Genomic DNA, 15,529 nt, shown 5'->3' with positions numbered 1-15,529 from the left:
ACCAGGGCTTGAGCCCGTGTCCCCTGCATTAGCAGGTGGATTCTTAACCACTGTGCCACCAGCGAAGTCCCAAACGTCATTCTTTTTTTTTTTAAATAAATCTATTTATTTTTTATTTATTTAAGTTTGGCTGCATTGGGTCTTCATTGCTGTGTGCAGGCTTTCTCTAGTTGTGGCTAGCAGGGGCTACTCTTCGTTGTGGTGCACAGGCTTCTCACTATGGTGGCTTCTCTTGTTGCGGAGCACGGGCTTAGGCGCACGGGCTTCAGTAGTTGTGGCACAGGCTCAGTAGTTGTGGCTCACGGGCTCTAGAGCGCAGGCTCAGTAGTTGTGGCGCACAGGCCCAGTTGTTCGGCGGCATGTGGGATCTTCACGGACCAGGGCTCGAACCCGTGTCCCCTGCATTGCCAGGTGGATTCTTAACCACTGCACCACCAGGGAAGTCCCCCAAATGTCATTCTTAATGGAAAATTTTAGATGCAATCTCTTTAAGATTGGGAACCAAATAAAGATTCCCACTGTGATTGCTACAGTTTGACATGATACTGAAGGTCTTGGCCAAATGCTGTAAAGAAAGACAAAGAAATATTAGGTATAAAGATTGGAAGGGAAAGATATAACTGGCAGTATTTGAAATTGCTACAATCATCTACTTAAAACAGCAGAATAAACAAATTGAAACAAGGCTTTAGCGGGGTTGCTGGACACAAATAAATGGCATACCAGTTAATAGGATCTACCATCTTAAAAGATAATCTTTGGAATCTCAGCCTTAAACTATAAGGCAGTCTCCTCCATGAGGAATTTTTGTACAGCTGTTAAAGGACTAAATGTTCTCAATGTAGTTAGATCTATTTGCTCTTAACTAACCATGAGCTCTTTGAGTACAGGACCTTTGCTGATGAGAGGGAAGTTTGATGCAGTCCCAACCAACTGGTATTACTTCAAGAATGGAGACATAGACTTCCAGTTACAAAATAAGTGAGTCACACACCCGGAGGAAATGTATAGTATGGGGAACACAGTAAAAGAAAATGTAGAGCCCTTTGTTCAAAAAGCAGAAAAAAAATTAGTGCCATTAAAAGTACTTAAATGTGGGACTTCCCTAGTGGCACAGTGGTTAACAATCCGCCTGTCAATGATGATTCCCACGTGCCAACAGCCCACGCTCCACAACAAGAGAAGCCACCGCAATGAGAAGCCCCTGCACCGCAACCAAGAGTAGCCCCTGCTTACTGCACTAGAGAAAGCCTGAGCGCAGCAACAAAGACCCAGTGCAGACAAAAAAAAAAGAAAAAAAAAAAAAGTCCTTGAATGTAAACATTTTTCTTTGCTTCCAGGGTCTTCTTGATTTGTCCTGGTGTTTGTGTTTAATGTTGGTCTAAGCAAAGAAAAATTAAGATTGTAAATTATTAGCTTGAATTTTATATTTATCTTTATATTGTGCAGTGGCAGTTTTAAATGCAAATATAAGAGCATTTAACTGAATGTAGAAGCACCGAAATTATACAGTTCTACTGTGACGCTCATACATGCATATTCACTTTATTCTTACATGAACATTGGAAATACTGCAAAAAGTACCTCAACCGTTTTTGTTTCACTTCTTGATGAGCACTCCTTCTACCAGCATTCTTCGACTTACTGATGAATGAGAAAGGCCTGAAAGGAAAAGGAACTCTGGGTTGCCCTGTTTTTCCCCTTCCTTCTATGTCACCATTTTTAGCAAGTCATTGGCTACAACAAGGAAGTCACATAAATAAGAATATGCTAGGGTTCCTCAGTCGTTTGCATTTCTCAGAGTGCCATTGCCCTCTTTCTGTGTTAGAAGCAAGTTCTGGTCTGAATAGAAAGCACACCCTGGCAGGGTAGTCAGCACCCCTACTTATGCAGTTGTAGACATAACATGCTTGCCCTGTACTGGCTTTAAGTCTCGCTGAATTCCCAAGCATCACAGGTCCACCGGAATTCACCAGCCGTGGAGTATTGCAGACACTGTATGGGAATCAGGCAGCAAGGAACAGCCGACATGCATTTGCTCATACGGCATCTGCTCATGGGCCTGCTCCTTCATTCCATCAGACTTCACTTATAAAACACAAGTTCAAAGATAAAGTTACTAAGAATTTTAAGGGAATTCCCTGGTGGTCCAGTGGTTAGGGCTTGGCGCTCTTACTTCTGGGCCCCCGGTTGGATCCCTGTCAGGGAATTAAGGTAAACCCCTCCAGGCGACCAAAAGAAAAAAAAAATAAAATAAAACTGCAACAGCCCAGAATTAAACCAAGTTCTGAATACAGAGTCCTGTGCATAGGTGGAAAGCCCATGGAAGTCGCCCTGGGTGTAATAGAAGGAGGTAAGAATCAATGTTGACTCCAACTATTATTATATATCCAGTATAGACATTTGTAAACAGATGAGTGAGGAGTGAGGATGGAAAGTGAGGGAGAAGAAGGAGCAGAGGGGCCAAAAGAAGCCATGGGAGGTGGGGCGCGGGGAGAGAGAGAGAACAACTAATGTTGACTTGACTTTCTAGTTCTGTGAGGCCCAGTTCTACTTCCTGTGTCTTGCTGTTGACCAGCACCATGTTGGGCAATGCAGAGAAAATGCAGCCCCACTGGTAGTTCATACTGTGATTCGGGGTGAACTAGAAAAAGATGCCTCTTTCTTAAGATACTTTACTGCCATCTGTTGGAAAACTGTCATAATAACTATGTGAATGAATAGTGACCACAATGAATGGTATCTCTGGGGCAATGCTCTGTCTGTATAGTGAATGGCAGCCCTGCCTGTTACCCTTGGGGTCCCCAGGAGTCAGAGGCACAAATGGGGATAACTTACAGCCTGAGCTTAGCAAACAGTGGGCGGCAGACAGGAGTTGAGGCAGCAGGCCAAGGGGTGGCCCAGGCACACCTCCAAATTGTAGCCTCAGAGGCGTTCAGTTGAGAATCAAAACCAGTAGTTCCTCATTTTAATATTTATTTATTACTTATTTATTTATTTTATTATTTACTTTTGGCTGCATCGGGTCTTAGTTGTGGCACGTGGGATCTTCGTTGAGGCACTCGAGATCTTCCGTTGCAGCATGAGGGCTTTTCCCTAGTTGTGGTGTGTGGGTGTGGGTTTTTTCTCTTCTCTAGTTGTGGCACACAGGCTCTCTAGTTGAGGCGTGTGATCTCAGTATTTATGGCGCATGGGCGTAGTTGCCCCTCAGCATGTGGGATCTTAGTTCCCTCACCAGGGATGGAACCTGGGTCCCCTGCATTGTAACGTGGATTCTTTACCACTGGACCACCAGGGAAGTCCCCCAGAGATGTCTTTCTAATTATAGGGTCCCTGAGGTGGGAAAGCAATGAAAGAACTCTCAATGATGCAGCTATTGGAAACTGTACTCAGGGCCAAGCCCTTCTCTGTAGAATTGGGTAAGCAGAAGACTTGAGAGAATGAGGGACCTACCGAGGTCACATCATCTGAGTGTACTGCAGAGTCAGGATTTTAACTCGGGTTTCTTGGCTCCTGAGCCATACTCCTTTACAGTCCCCAGGAGTGGCATCTGCTTCTTTCTTCCTTCTCCTCCTTGTCTTGAAATTTCATGAACTTTTATTCAGACTCAGAAAAAACCCAAACAATTTCATTAACATTTGCTGAAAGATTATTGGATATTGTGAGTATACTGCATTTAATAACAATCATTAATAATTCTTTTGCAAGCTCCACAGTTACCAGCAACCCAGTAATATCTCTTCCTTGCCCACAGAGTACATTAAACTGTACTCTTTTTTTTTTTTAAACTGCACTCTTAAAAGAGAACATCTTGGGAATTCCCTGGTGGTCCAGTGGTTAGGACTTGGCGCTTCCACTGCCAGGGCCTGGGTTCAATCCTTGGCTGGGGAACTAATATCCCGCAAGCCGCAAGGCGCAGCTAAAAAAGAAAAAAAAAGAACATTAAAAAAAAAAAGAGAACATCTCCCCTATGTACGAATAAAGACAAAGTGTTCCCCAAATATAAACTAGGACATAATGCTCTGAACTTTTTTAGAAGTTCAGTTTATTTTGATTATAGTTAATTCTTGATGTGTTCAAAGTCTTGTGCTGTTTTAATTCTGTCAATTCATTATTATAAATTTAATCATTTCAGTAATTAAATATCTTTAATTTTTCTATATGTAATTATTCTTACATTTCTTGTCTATCATACTAAAGGCAAATTGATATAACCTAGAAAATTGATAGTGTGACACTGTATGTTTTCATTTATAGCCAGCTGAAAAAAATACTAACATATTCAATTGTCAATTGTACAGACTTTTCCATATTTTTTATTAAGGTATCGTTTACAGTAGAATTCACTCTTTTTTTTTTTTATAAATTTATTTATTTATTTATTTATTTTTGGCTGTTTTGGGTCTTCACTGCTGCGCGAATACTTTCTCTAGTTGTGGCGAGCAGGGGCTACTCTTCGTTGCAATGCGCGGGCTTCTCATTGCGGTGGCTTCTCTTGTTGTAGAGCATGGGCTCTAGGCACATGGACTTCAGTAGCTGTGGCATTTGGGCTCAGTAGTTGTGGCTCACGGGCTCTAGAGCGCAGGCTCTGTAGCTGCAGCGCACGGGCTTAACTGCTCCACAGCATGTGGGATCTTCCTAGCCCAGGGCTCGAACCCATGTCCCCTGCATTGGCAGGCGGATTCTTAACCGTTGCGCCACCAGGGAAGTCTTAGAATTCACCCTTTCTAGTGTACAATTCTGTAAGTTTTGACAAACATATACAGTTATGGAACCACCATCACAGTTAAGATATATAACAGGGCTTCCCTGGTGGCGCAGTGGTTGAGAATCTGCCTGCCAATGCAGGGGACACGGGTTCGAGCCCTGGGCTAGGAAGATCCCACATGCTGTGGAGCAGTTAAGCCCGTGCACCGCAGCTACAGAGCCTGCGCGTCTGGAGCTTGTGCTCCACAACAAGAGAGGCCACGACAGTGAGAGGCCCGCGCACCGCGATGTACAGTGGCCCCCGCTCGCCGCAACTAGAGAAGGCCCACGCGCAGAAACGAAGACCCAGCACAGCCAAAAATAAATAAATAAATAAATAAAGTGTAAAAATTAAAAAAAAAAAAAAAAAGATATATAACAATTCCATCACCCCCCAAAAACCTTTGAGAGCTCAGCCACAGTTAAATATATCTTCTTTTTGGGATCTGGTCCAAGGGCCTTTCACTTCCCCTCAGGAGACCATTTGGCCTTTCCCAGAAAGCTCTTGGCTCTCAAGTTGATGGGAATAGCAAAGGACTGTGTTCACAGTCTAAGGGAGAGGGCCGGATACAACACACATAAGGCCATCCACCCAGACTCTCAAAATGCTCTCAACCCAGGAGGATAGAAGGGAGGAGGGGACAGAGGGACCACCAATGAGTCACTCCTAGGTTTGTCAAGAGCCAAAGGTACCCCTTTGCTTATCTGGTCTAGCAACTCTGCCCTGTCTCAGCCTCCTCAGATACATACAACACACACAAACATACACACACTACACACAACACAATTGTTTACACATGCAAATACACAAGACACACATCTAATATATGTGAGTGCCTACATATACATGATCGACTCTATATACAAATGTTCATTCACATACAAATAAATAGACGTGTATAGATAAACACATGCACACGCTCATGCACAACTTTTGGGAAAGTTGCATCACATGTGAACATTATCAGCAATTGCTCTTCCTGTTGCTCAACTTCCTACTTCCCCAGGCCACGGGGCAGCAGATCCTGCTTGATTGCTGACTCTTCTTTGGGGCTTCTTTGTTGCTGTGAGTTATGGTGGCTGAAGGTGATGCCTGATTTTCAACTGATTTAGGGAGCTTGTGTGGTTGAGAGACATGAGGAGCCTGATACTGGTTATGAATGAGGTACTGGGGGCTGGTGGGACAGCAGGACATGGATCAGTGTGCAGAGAGAGCTGACTGCCAGAGATGGCTGTGGGTGTGTCACTCTTTACCCAGATGTATTTGTGTTTCTTGTCTTAAGAAAGCCCATATTGTGAAGCTTATTATGTTTTTCTGTATGATCAGTGAGATTCATTTCAGTTTGCACATGGTGAACTCTTCACTGAGCATTGGAGAGGAAGGGTTTTGAGAACCTCTGGGTTCACCAGCTGACCTTTCTTTTTTTTTTTTTTAATTAATTAATTAATTAATTAATTAATTAATTTTTGGCTGTGTTGGGTCTTCGTTTCTGTGTGAGGGCTTTCTCTAGTTGTGGCAAGTGGGGGCCACTCTTCATCGCGGTGCGCGGGCCTCTCACTATCGCGGCCTCTCTTGTTGCGGAGCACAGGCTCCAGACGCGCAGGCTCAGTAGCTGTGGCTCACGGGCCCAGTTGCTCCACGGCATGTGGGATCCTCCCAGATCAGGGCTCGAACCCGTGTCCCCTGCACTGGCAGGCAGATTCTCAACCACTGCACCATCAGGGAAGCCCCCAGCTGACCTTTCTTGAATGCTATGCTGTGAGCTGGGAGTGGGCAGGGTCTCGCTGGGTGGAGTCAGCCCTGTTAGTATAGATATGTCTCTGAAAGGATAAACAAGGCATTGCTGACATTGACTGCTTTGGGGGAGGGAAACTGAGTGGTGGTATCAAGACCCTGTGTGGTGAGATGCAGAGGGCTCTAGGAGTCCCCAGTTGTGGACTCTTAGAAGAGGTGCTGCATTAGCTGGGCCCCGAGGGAGGTCAGCAGGTGAAGGAGGGCAATTAATCTGATACTAGCTTGGAGTCCAGCCTTGGCCCTATCTTCTGTTCAGAGGTTCTACCTGAGGCCAAGGCAAGAATGTACAGGTGGGAGGGTAAGGGGGGCTGTCCCAGCCTCCTAGCCTATATGGTGTGTCAGGCCAAGGTCCTCCCATCTGCCTAACCACTTTTCCCTTTCACCTCAGAGCAGGCTTAGTTTGGAAGGAGGAGGTAGGGAAGTTCCTGCTCCTGAGGTTTTCTTAGTGGAAGAGGCCCAGGGACTTTGGGATCCAAAAAGCTCTTTCTCCCTTTCAGAGGTACAGGTCTAAATTGGGTTAGCAGGGCCCCAATCTAAGGCCTGAACTTCTATGTCGTTATCAGGCTCAGGTAGGGGCAGGGAGGTTTTGTATGTGTTTACTGACACAAATCAGAGAAAACGGGTGAGATGGGAGGTGTGGAGGTGAGACAGGCTAGGACCTGGGGCCTTGGACCCTTTGCTGCAGTGGTTGCACAAGGGACTAAAAATAACTGTATGCATGGGCAGTTGGGGCAAATTATGAACAACAAGATACAAAAAGACCAAAAGCCCAACTGCCACTTCTGAGGTGTCAGGAGCAAAAGCAGGGTGTGGCACATGATCCCTGCACACAGCATCACCAAGGGGGTGGGCGGACCATCCAAGCCACCCCTCCATCTCGACCCCTGGACCCGCCCCTACCCTCACCCCATTTAAGGGGTCAACTCATTCCCCTCAGGGAGCGAGCAAGGGCACTTGTTACTTGTTTTCCCTCCCTTGTGCTGCAGCACGAGTCCCAATAAAGCTTTGCCTGAATTTCTCATCTGGCTTCTTATCAATTTCTATTAATTAAAGAGTCCAAGAACCCGGGTGGGTAACAGAGGAAGAGCCACAAATAAGTGATTAACTTTGGGCTTTCCAAATGCCAAGGTGAGGATGGGTTACGGGTACTACGGTCCCAAACGGGGTGACTGCTGGGAAAGTAGTTGAGTGAGTAGTAAGGCTTGACTGGAGACAGACTGTGTGAAGGGGGGTGTTGAAAGAATAATAGGATGGGTGCGTTGAGCCTGGATCATACAAAGCCTTAGCAGTCACACTAGGAAGATTTTGTGCCCTACTGAGGATTCTGACTGGCAGGGTGTAGCATGACCAGAGCTGTGTGTCTGGCAGATTAATCTTGCTGTGTGAGTAGGGGAGACTAGAGGAAGGGGATGGCATTTCAAAAAGTTTTAATAATACTTATTTTTTGAGTATATAACACATTCTTATGGTTCAAAACTCAAAAACTACAAAACAATGTATAATGAAACATTTCCCTTCTGTTCCCGATCCCTGTCATTCAGTTTCTGTCCCTAGAAGCAATAAAGTTTAACAGAATAATTTATTCTTCCAAAAATAGTATAAGCATATACAAGAAAGAATAAAGTACATATTTCTTTTATTTTATCTTTTTTACACAGATGATAGCATATTACACACACCTTTTTTTTTTACATGTATCACTTTAATTCACACAACAAACATATGAGGCAAGTAATATCATTATCTCCATTTTACAGATGAAAAAATTAAGGCACAGAGAGGTTAAGAAATTTACCTAAAATTACAGATTTTGTAAATGGTAAAGTTGAGATTTGAACCTTGGGTGTCTGACTTCAGAGATCCATTCAGAGTTCCACTCAGAGCTGTTCTTTAATAAGTGACTTTGTTTCTTCTACATTTTATTTATTTATTTTTAATTTTATTTTTTTGAAGTATAATTGATGTACAACATTATATAAATTACAGGTGTACGATGTAGTGATTCACAGTTTTTAAAGGTTATGGTTCATTTATACTTAGTATAAAATATTGGCTATATTCCTCGTGTTGTACACTATATCCTTGTAGCTTATTTTCTACCTAACATTTTGTATCTCTTAATCCCCTACCCCTATATTGCTTTCTCCTTGTGTTGTACACTATATCCTTGTAGCTTATTTTCTACCTAATATTTTGTATCTATCTCTTAATCCCCTACCCCTATATTGCTTTCTCCTACATTTTACTTGTATCTTCAGCTCAGATCTACTTTTTCATTTTTAAAAGCCAGTGTCCAAGAAGTAAATTCAGAACAAACAAAGAATGATGAGTTACCTTGAAATTTTATTTTCTTTTTACTGTGGATTTTTTTCTCAATTTGAAAAATTGTGGTAAAATACACATAACATAAAAGTTACCATTTTCATCACATTTAAGTGTACATTCAGAGGCGTTAAGTACATTCATAATGTTCTGCAGCCACCACCACCATCCATCTCCAGAACTCTTTTTATTTTGCAAAGTAGACACTCTATGCCAATTAAACAGTAACTCCTCATTCCTCTCCTCCCATCCCCAGCTCCTGGCAACCGCTTTTCTCTTTCTGTCTCTATGACTTTGACTATTCTAGGTACCTTATATAAATAGAATCACACAGTATTAGTCTTTTTGTGACTGGCTTATGTCACAAAACGACGTCGCATGATGTCCTCAAGCCTCATCCATGTTGTAGCATATGTCAAAATTTCCTTCCTTTTTCAGGCTGAACAATATCCCATTGTATCTATATACTACGTTTTACTTATTCATTCACCTATCGATGGACACTTAGGTTACTTCCATGTTTGAACTGTTACACACACAGTTTTGCACTTGCTTTTTACATTAGCGATACATCTTGGATTTTTTTCTGTATCGGTACCTAATGAGTCTCTTTTATTTTTTTCCTTGTCTTTTCTTCTTTCCTTTTCTTCCTGTTTTGTTTTACAGATGCATAATATTTCAATATTTACAAGCTGTAGTTTCTTTAACCCGTTCCCTAAAGCTGGATATTTAGATTGTTTCCAGTTTTTTTTGGGGGGGGGAAGGGGGTTTCTCTTACAAACAACACTGCAATACAAATATATACAATTTTGCAGTTAGTGTTGATTGAAGATACGCCAATGACCTCATTCCAGCTTTCAAAGCAAGGTTTGGCTCTGTGAGCAGATCTGTGTGGACCTTTCCTAGGGGCTCATTTGCTCTGCTCTTGGGCTGATCTATTGTGATCATATCCTCCCTCCCTTTACTTTGGTGTTGCTTTTGTAAGGTACAGACTTGCAAGGTTAGCCCTGCTGTTCCTGCATTTCTCCAGGGAAGAACTAACACCCAAGGGAGTAATAAGGCAGGTAATCCGGTGTCTTTCAAAATGATATTTTAAAAATATTTGTTGAATATATATTAAGCAAAGGGAAAGAAACTGATTTATTAATTAAAATTATATACTTTTTCTTTTATATTAAAAATAAGGGATTTATTACATGCACTGTATATATCGTATTTTATACAATATGAATTTGTCTTTTTTTTTTTAAATTTTATTTATTTATTTATTTATGTCTGTGTTGGGTCTTCATTTCTGTGCGAGGGCTTTCTCTAGTTGTGGCAAGCGGGGGCCACTCTTCATCGCGGTGCGCAGGCCTCTCACTATCGTGGCCTCTCTTGTTGCGGAGCACAGACTCCAGACGCGCAGGCTCAGTAATTGTGGCTCACGGGCCTAGCTGCTCTGCGGCATGTGGGATCTTCCCAGACCAGGGCTTGAACCTGTGTCCCCTGCATTAGCAGGCAGATTCTCAACCACTGCGCCACCAGGGAAGCCCTGAATTTGTCTTTTTTCCCAGTTTTTCCATTATTGATATCATTATCCAGCAACACTCACTAAAGGTAGGGGTAACTTATAAGATATAGTTACAAAGTATTTTTCAAAACATGCTTAGTGATTTTCTGGATTTCATGTAACCAGGATGTTTCACATTTTCAGCAACCTGTTCTTTTTCCAGCTTCCTTTTATAACTTTCTGAACCAAACAAGGGTTAAAAGTAGACAGAACTGTGTTATGCTTTACTCATTGTTAAAATTTTCAGAACCAATAGAATTTTCTAATGGATATGACGTGGACTCTGTGTGTGTGTGTGTGTGTGTGTGTGTGTGTGTGTGTGTGGTGTGTAGGTGTGGGGAGGGAGGGAGAGAGAGAGAGAGAGAGAGAAGAATGAGTGTAAGGTTTTTGGCATGAACTGAAAGCATGAAGTGCTTTCAGTTACTGAGCTGGGGAAAGCATGTGGAAGGGGCAGCACATTACGGGTGTAAATTAGAAATTTGATTTGAATATGTTAACTTTGAGATGCCTCTTAGACCTCCAGATTGAGATGATAAGAAGTCAGTTGGATATACAAATCTGAGTTCAAGACAAATTCTAGGCAGAGTTAATACATATGAAGCGCTTAAAATGGTACCTTACATATCCTTTTAAACAAGGCGGATCATGACACTCCTTTGTTCAAAATTCTACAGTGACTTTTCATTTTATTCAGAGACAAAGACAAAGTCTTTACAGTGCACCTACAAGGCTCTCCGTGATCTGCTTCCCCTACCCCAACATATTCTACTTGGGTGATGGTAATGCTAGCTGCTATAACAAATAAACCCCACAGTACCAGTGGCTTCACACAATTGAAGTCTGTTTCTTGTTCACCAAAGAGTCCAGTGGGGGTATTCTTGGTCAGCTGGAGACTTTCCTCCATGTAGTTGATTCAGAGATCCAGGCTCCTCTGTCTTCTGTTTTGCCATTCCTTAGAACCTCACAATTCTCTACTTTTAGCTGGTGGAAGGCAGAAAGAGAGAGGGAAGAAGCCTCATTTGTTTCTTTAAATGTTAATTAATTAATTAATCTCATTTGCTTATTTAAAAAAAATTTTTTTTTTAAATTGAAATATAGTTGATTTACAACGCTGTGCCAATCTCTGCTGTACGGCAAAGTGACTCAGTTATACACATATGGACATTCTTTTTTTAATATTCTTTTACATTATGGTTTATCACAGGATACTGAATACAGTTCCTTGTGCTATACAGTAGGATCTTGTTGTTTATCCATCCTATATATAACAGTTTACATTTGCTAATCCCCAACTCCCAGTCCTTCTCTCCCCCACTCCCCTCCCCCTTGGCAGCCACAAGTTTGTTCTTTATGTCTGTGAGTCTGTTTCTGTTTTATAGATAGGTTCATTTGTGCCATATTTTAGATTCCACATATAAGTAATATCATGTGGTATTTGTCTTTCTCTTTATGACTTACTTCACTTAGTGTGATAATCTCTAGTTGCATCCATGTTGCTGCAAATGGCAATAGTTCTTTCTTTTTTATGGCTGTGTAGTATTCCACTGCATATATATACCACATGTTCTTTATCCATGCATCTCTTGATGGACATTTAGGTTGTTTCCATGTCTTGGCTATTGTGAATAGTGCTACTATGAACATAGGGGTGCATGTATCTTTTTGAATTATAGTTTTGTCTGGGTATATGCCCAGGAGTCGGATTGCTGGATCACATGGTAATTCTATTTTTAGTTTTCTGAGGAAGCTCCATACTGTTTTTCATAGTGGCTACACCAACTTACATTCCCACCAACAGTGTAGGAAGGGTTCCCTTTTCTCTCATTTGCTTCTTTTTTTATTTATTTTTAAAAATTTTGGCTGCACTTGGTCTTCGTTGCAGTGTGTGGGCTTCTCTCTAGTTGTGGCGTGCTGGCTGCAGAGCTCATGGGCTCCAGAGCGCGGGCTCAGTAGTTGCAGCGTGTGGGCTTAGTTGCCCTGTGGCATGTGGGATCTTAGTTCCCCGACCAGGGATCGAACCCAAGTCCCCTGCATTGAAAGGTGGATTCTTAACCACTGGACCACCAGGGAAGTCCCCTCATTTGCTTCTTCTTCTTCTTTTTTTTTAATCATTTATTTGGTTGTGCTGGGTCTTAGTTGCAGCCGGCAGACTCCTTAGTTGCAGCTCGCAGGCTCCTTAGTTGTGGCATGTGAACTTTTAGTTGCAGCATGCACATGGGATCTATTTCCCTGACCAGGGATCAAACCCGGCCCCCTGCATTGGAAGCACGGAGTCTTAACCACTGCGCCACTGGGAAGTCCCCCCTCATTTGCTTCTTAAATACACTAATCTAGCAGTGACACACATAAAGTCCTTCACATATTCTACTGGTGAGAACCAGTCACATGACCAACATGTGACTGCAAGTGGGGTGGGAAACGTTGTCCCTGACCAGGCAGCTGCTTCCTAGGAACAGCTCCACACACTGTGGAAAGGGAAACATGATTATTTGGTGAACTGCAAGCCAACATGACCACACCTACCATCTTCTCCCACTCCTCCCACCCCCAACACTTCCCAGCCACCCTAACCTTCTTATTGCTCCTTGACCACTCCAGGCACACTTTTGCCTCATGCCCTTTCCTGGATTTATCTTCCCTCAGATGTCGACTTGCTCTCTCTCAGATCCTTCATGCTGAAGTGGGTGCCCCAGGTTGCCGCTTATTAAGAGTATATTATGTTCCAGATATTTAAAATTCCTTTCTTCATTCATTAAAAAAATTAATTTATGAAACTTAAAAGCAGTCTTGTGGGGGTAACGTTGATTATTCTCATTCCAGAGAAGTTAACTGATGTGCCTCAGCTCATATAGCTAGTAGGAGTGGGGGTGAGGATTTAAACTAAAACTTAAAAGCATTCAGCTCTGTTTTTTTTCTCTGACTCTGGCAGAAGCAATCACTCTGCCAAACATATTTCCTACTGGGAGGGAGATCACTTTACAGTTGCGTATTCTGGGCCTCTGAGCAGTTACATTTCCCAGGGCAAATTAATACAGTCTTTCGTTTCTAACTTGTTTTATGAGTTGAGTTAGTGTGAGAGGTCTCCTAGCACCTGATCACCCTGGACACATTGGATAAAAAGTTTCTGGGCTTCCAACTGAGGATAATTAAGACTTTTTGAAGTCTCTTCTTCCACGTGACTCCCAGAGTGATCATTCTAAGATGTGAGCCAGCTCTTGTCACTCCTCAGCTTTATTTTTTTAAAAATTAAGACTCTTTATTATTATTTTTAAAATTTATTTATTTTTAAATTCTTGGCTGCGTTGGGTCTTCATTGCTGTGCGCGGGCTTTCCCTAGTTGCAGAGTGCAGGGGCTACTCTTTGCGGTGTGTGGGCTTCTCATTGCAGTGCCTTGCACAGGCTTCAGTAGTTGTGGCACGCAGGCTTAGTTGCTCCGCAGCATGTGGGATCTTCCTGGACCAGGGCTTGAACCCGTGTACCCTGCATTGGCAGGCGGATTCTTAACCACTGTGTCACCAGGGAAGTCCCTCCTCAGCTTTAATTCCTGCAGTTTACCATTCCTCTAACACAGGGTAAATTTACAGGGTAAATTCCTTAGCTTGGCATTGGAAGCCTTTCCTGCTCTGTCCTCCTCTCTCCCTGGTTTTATCTCCTTTTAATTCTCTATCTCCCAGAGAAATGAATTACTTGTTGTTGCCTGTATGTAACCATTTTAATCTGTCACTCCCTGTTGTTGCACACGCTGCCTGAAACATCCTTTCCTCCCCCTTTTACTTGAGAAATTCTTTTTGATCCTTTGGAACTCAGGTCGGATTATATCTCCTTCTGGAAGCCTTCCCTGACCATCCCCCAACCTGGAAAGATGCCCCCCTTCTGTGCTTTGTAACCATTTAGCTCTCTAAGCCTCCTCTACTGTCTCTGCATCCCCAGCATGCAAGATAGGGTGAGGCATCACCCTAAATGCACTTTGTGAAGCTACCTTTTCTACACTTTTCTCTTACTAGTTCAGGCAGGTTACATACAAAGAGGAGCAGGTACTATGGTTCCAAGTGACATTGGCTGTGACCTCCAAGCCACACCCACCCCCCCCAAACCAATACTTAAGAGAGGTACCCAGGAGAGAACCCAGGAGATAGCCCAGGGTCAGCCCTTGGGGAAGCCAGCTGCTTTCTAGGGCCTTTAGCAGCAGCCTGCCAGAGCAAACCCTAGGCACACCTCTTGCTGGAATAATAATATAATCTCTAATATTTATTGAGTGCCTTCTACTTCCAGGCACTATTCTGACTACATAACTTGTATGCGTATTTATCTCATGTAATCTTCACAGAAAACATGACTGCTGGCACCTGGAGATTGCCCAAGGTCACACAGTAAATGATAAAGTCCAGATTCAAACTAAGCATTCCGTTTCTAGAGCCCATTTTAGTAACCACTCTACATATTGCCTTCTTGGTTTCTGATCTCCAGTTTCCTGCTTAGCTTCTGTGGGAAACCAAATCGCAGGGTCCCAACACAAGTACCAGGAGGCAAGTTTCTCTCCTCCTCATCACCCACTTCTCTCAGGAGGACGGACTCAGGGATGGAACTGAGAATTCTCAGAAGCAGAAGGGGAGCTCCCAAGTGGCATGGGTCTCTGGAGGCTCTAGGAGAGAAAAAGGGACAGCCTGGTGCATGGGAAAAGGCCTGGCTGGACTCGGGGGGAGGGAGCGGGGACTAACCACGAGCCCAGGATTCTGGACCAGGCTTTGTCTCTTAGACTCTATGTAACCCTGGGGAAAGACCTTGCTTCTTTCTGAGCCTTAGTTTCCCCATTTGTAAGCCAAGGGTAAATATAGGGCGGGCAGATCCACCTCGGCCAAAAGAGGGGGAATCCTCAGCTCTACTCGGGAAAGGGCCGGGCGTGGACGTTAGGGAGCGGGGTCAGGGAGAAGGCGCTATCTGGGGTCTAGGCCGGTGGGCTTCCTGGAGTTAGGATGAGGTGGGCTTCCGAGCTCAATCCTGCGACCCTATTGCTGTGACAGGGCCGCTCTAAACAGGAGACCGCCGGACCTCTAGTGGGAGGCGGAGCGTGGGCCAGGGTCCCGGCTCTGCGGGATGCGTCCATCCATCCCGCA

The 15,529-nt window shown here is 43.5% G+C and overlaps 1 long non-coding RNA gene across 1 annotated transcript in view; it reads right to left on the bottom strand.

Moving 5' to 3' along the window:
- Positions 1–6,162: 6,162 nt before the first annotated feature.
- Positions 6,163–15,529, bottom strand: part of LOC309668375 — a 485,025-nt gene continuing 475,658 nt past the window's right edge. The window contains exon 2 of the long non-coding RNA XR_014268201.1: positions 6,163–6,430. This is a non-coding gene — a long non-coding RNA (uncharacterized lncRNA). The remainder of the gene's footprint in view (positions 6,431–15,529) is intronic.

Source organism: Balaenoptera physalus, assembly GCF_965194825.1.
Source record: "Balaenoptera physalus genome assembly, chromosome: 10".
Taxonomy (NCBI): domain Eukaryota; kingdom Metazoa; phylum Chordata; class Mammalia; order Artiodactyla; family Balaenopteridae; genus Balaenoptera; species Balaenoptera physalus.
Note: the sequence above shows the minus strand (reverse complement) of the source record. Positions and strands in the feature narration are given on the sequence as shown.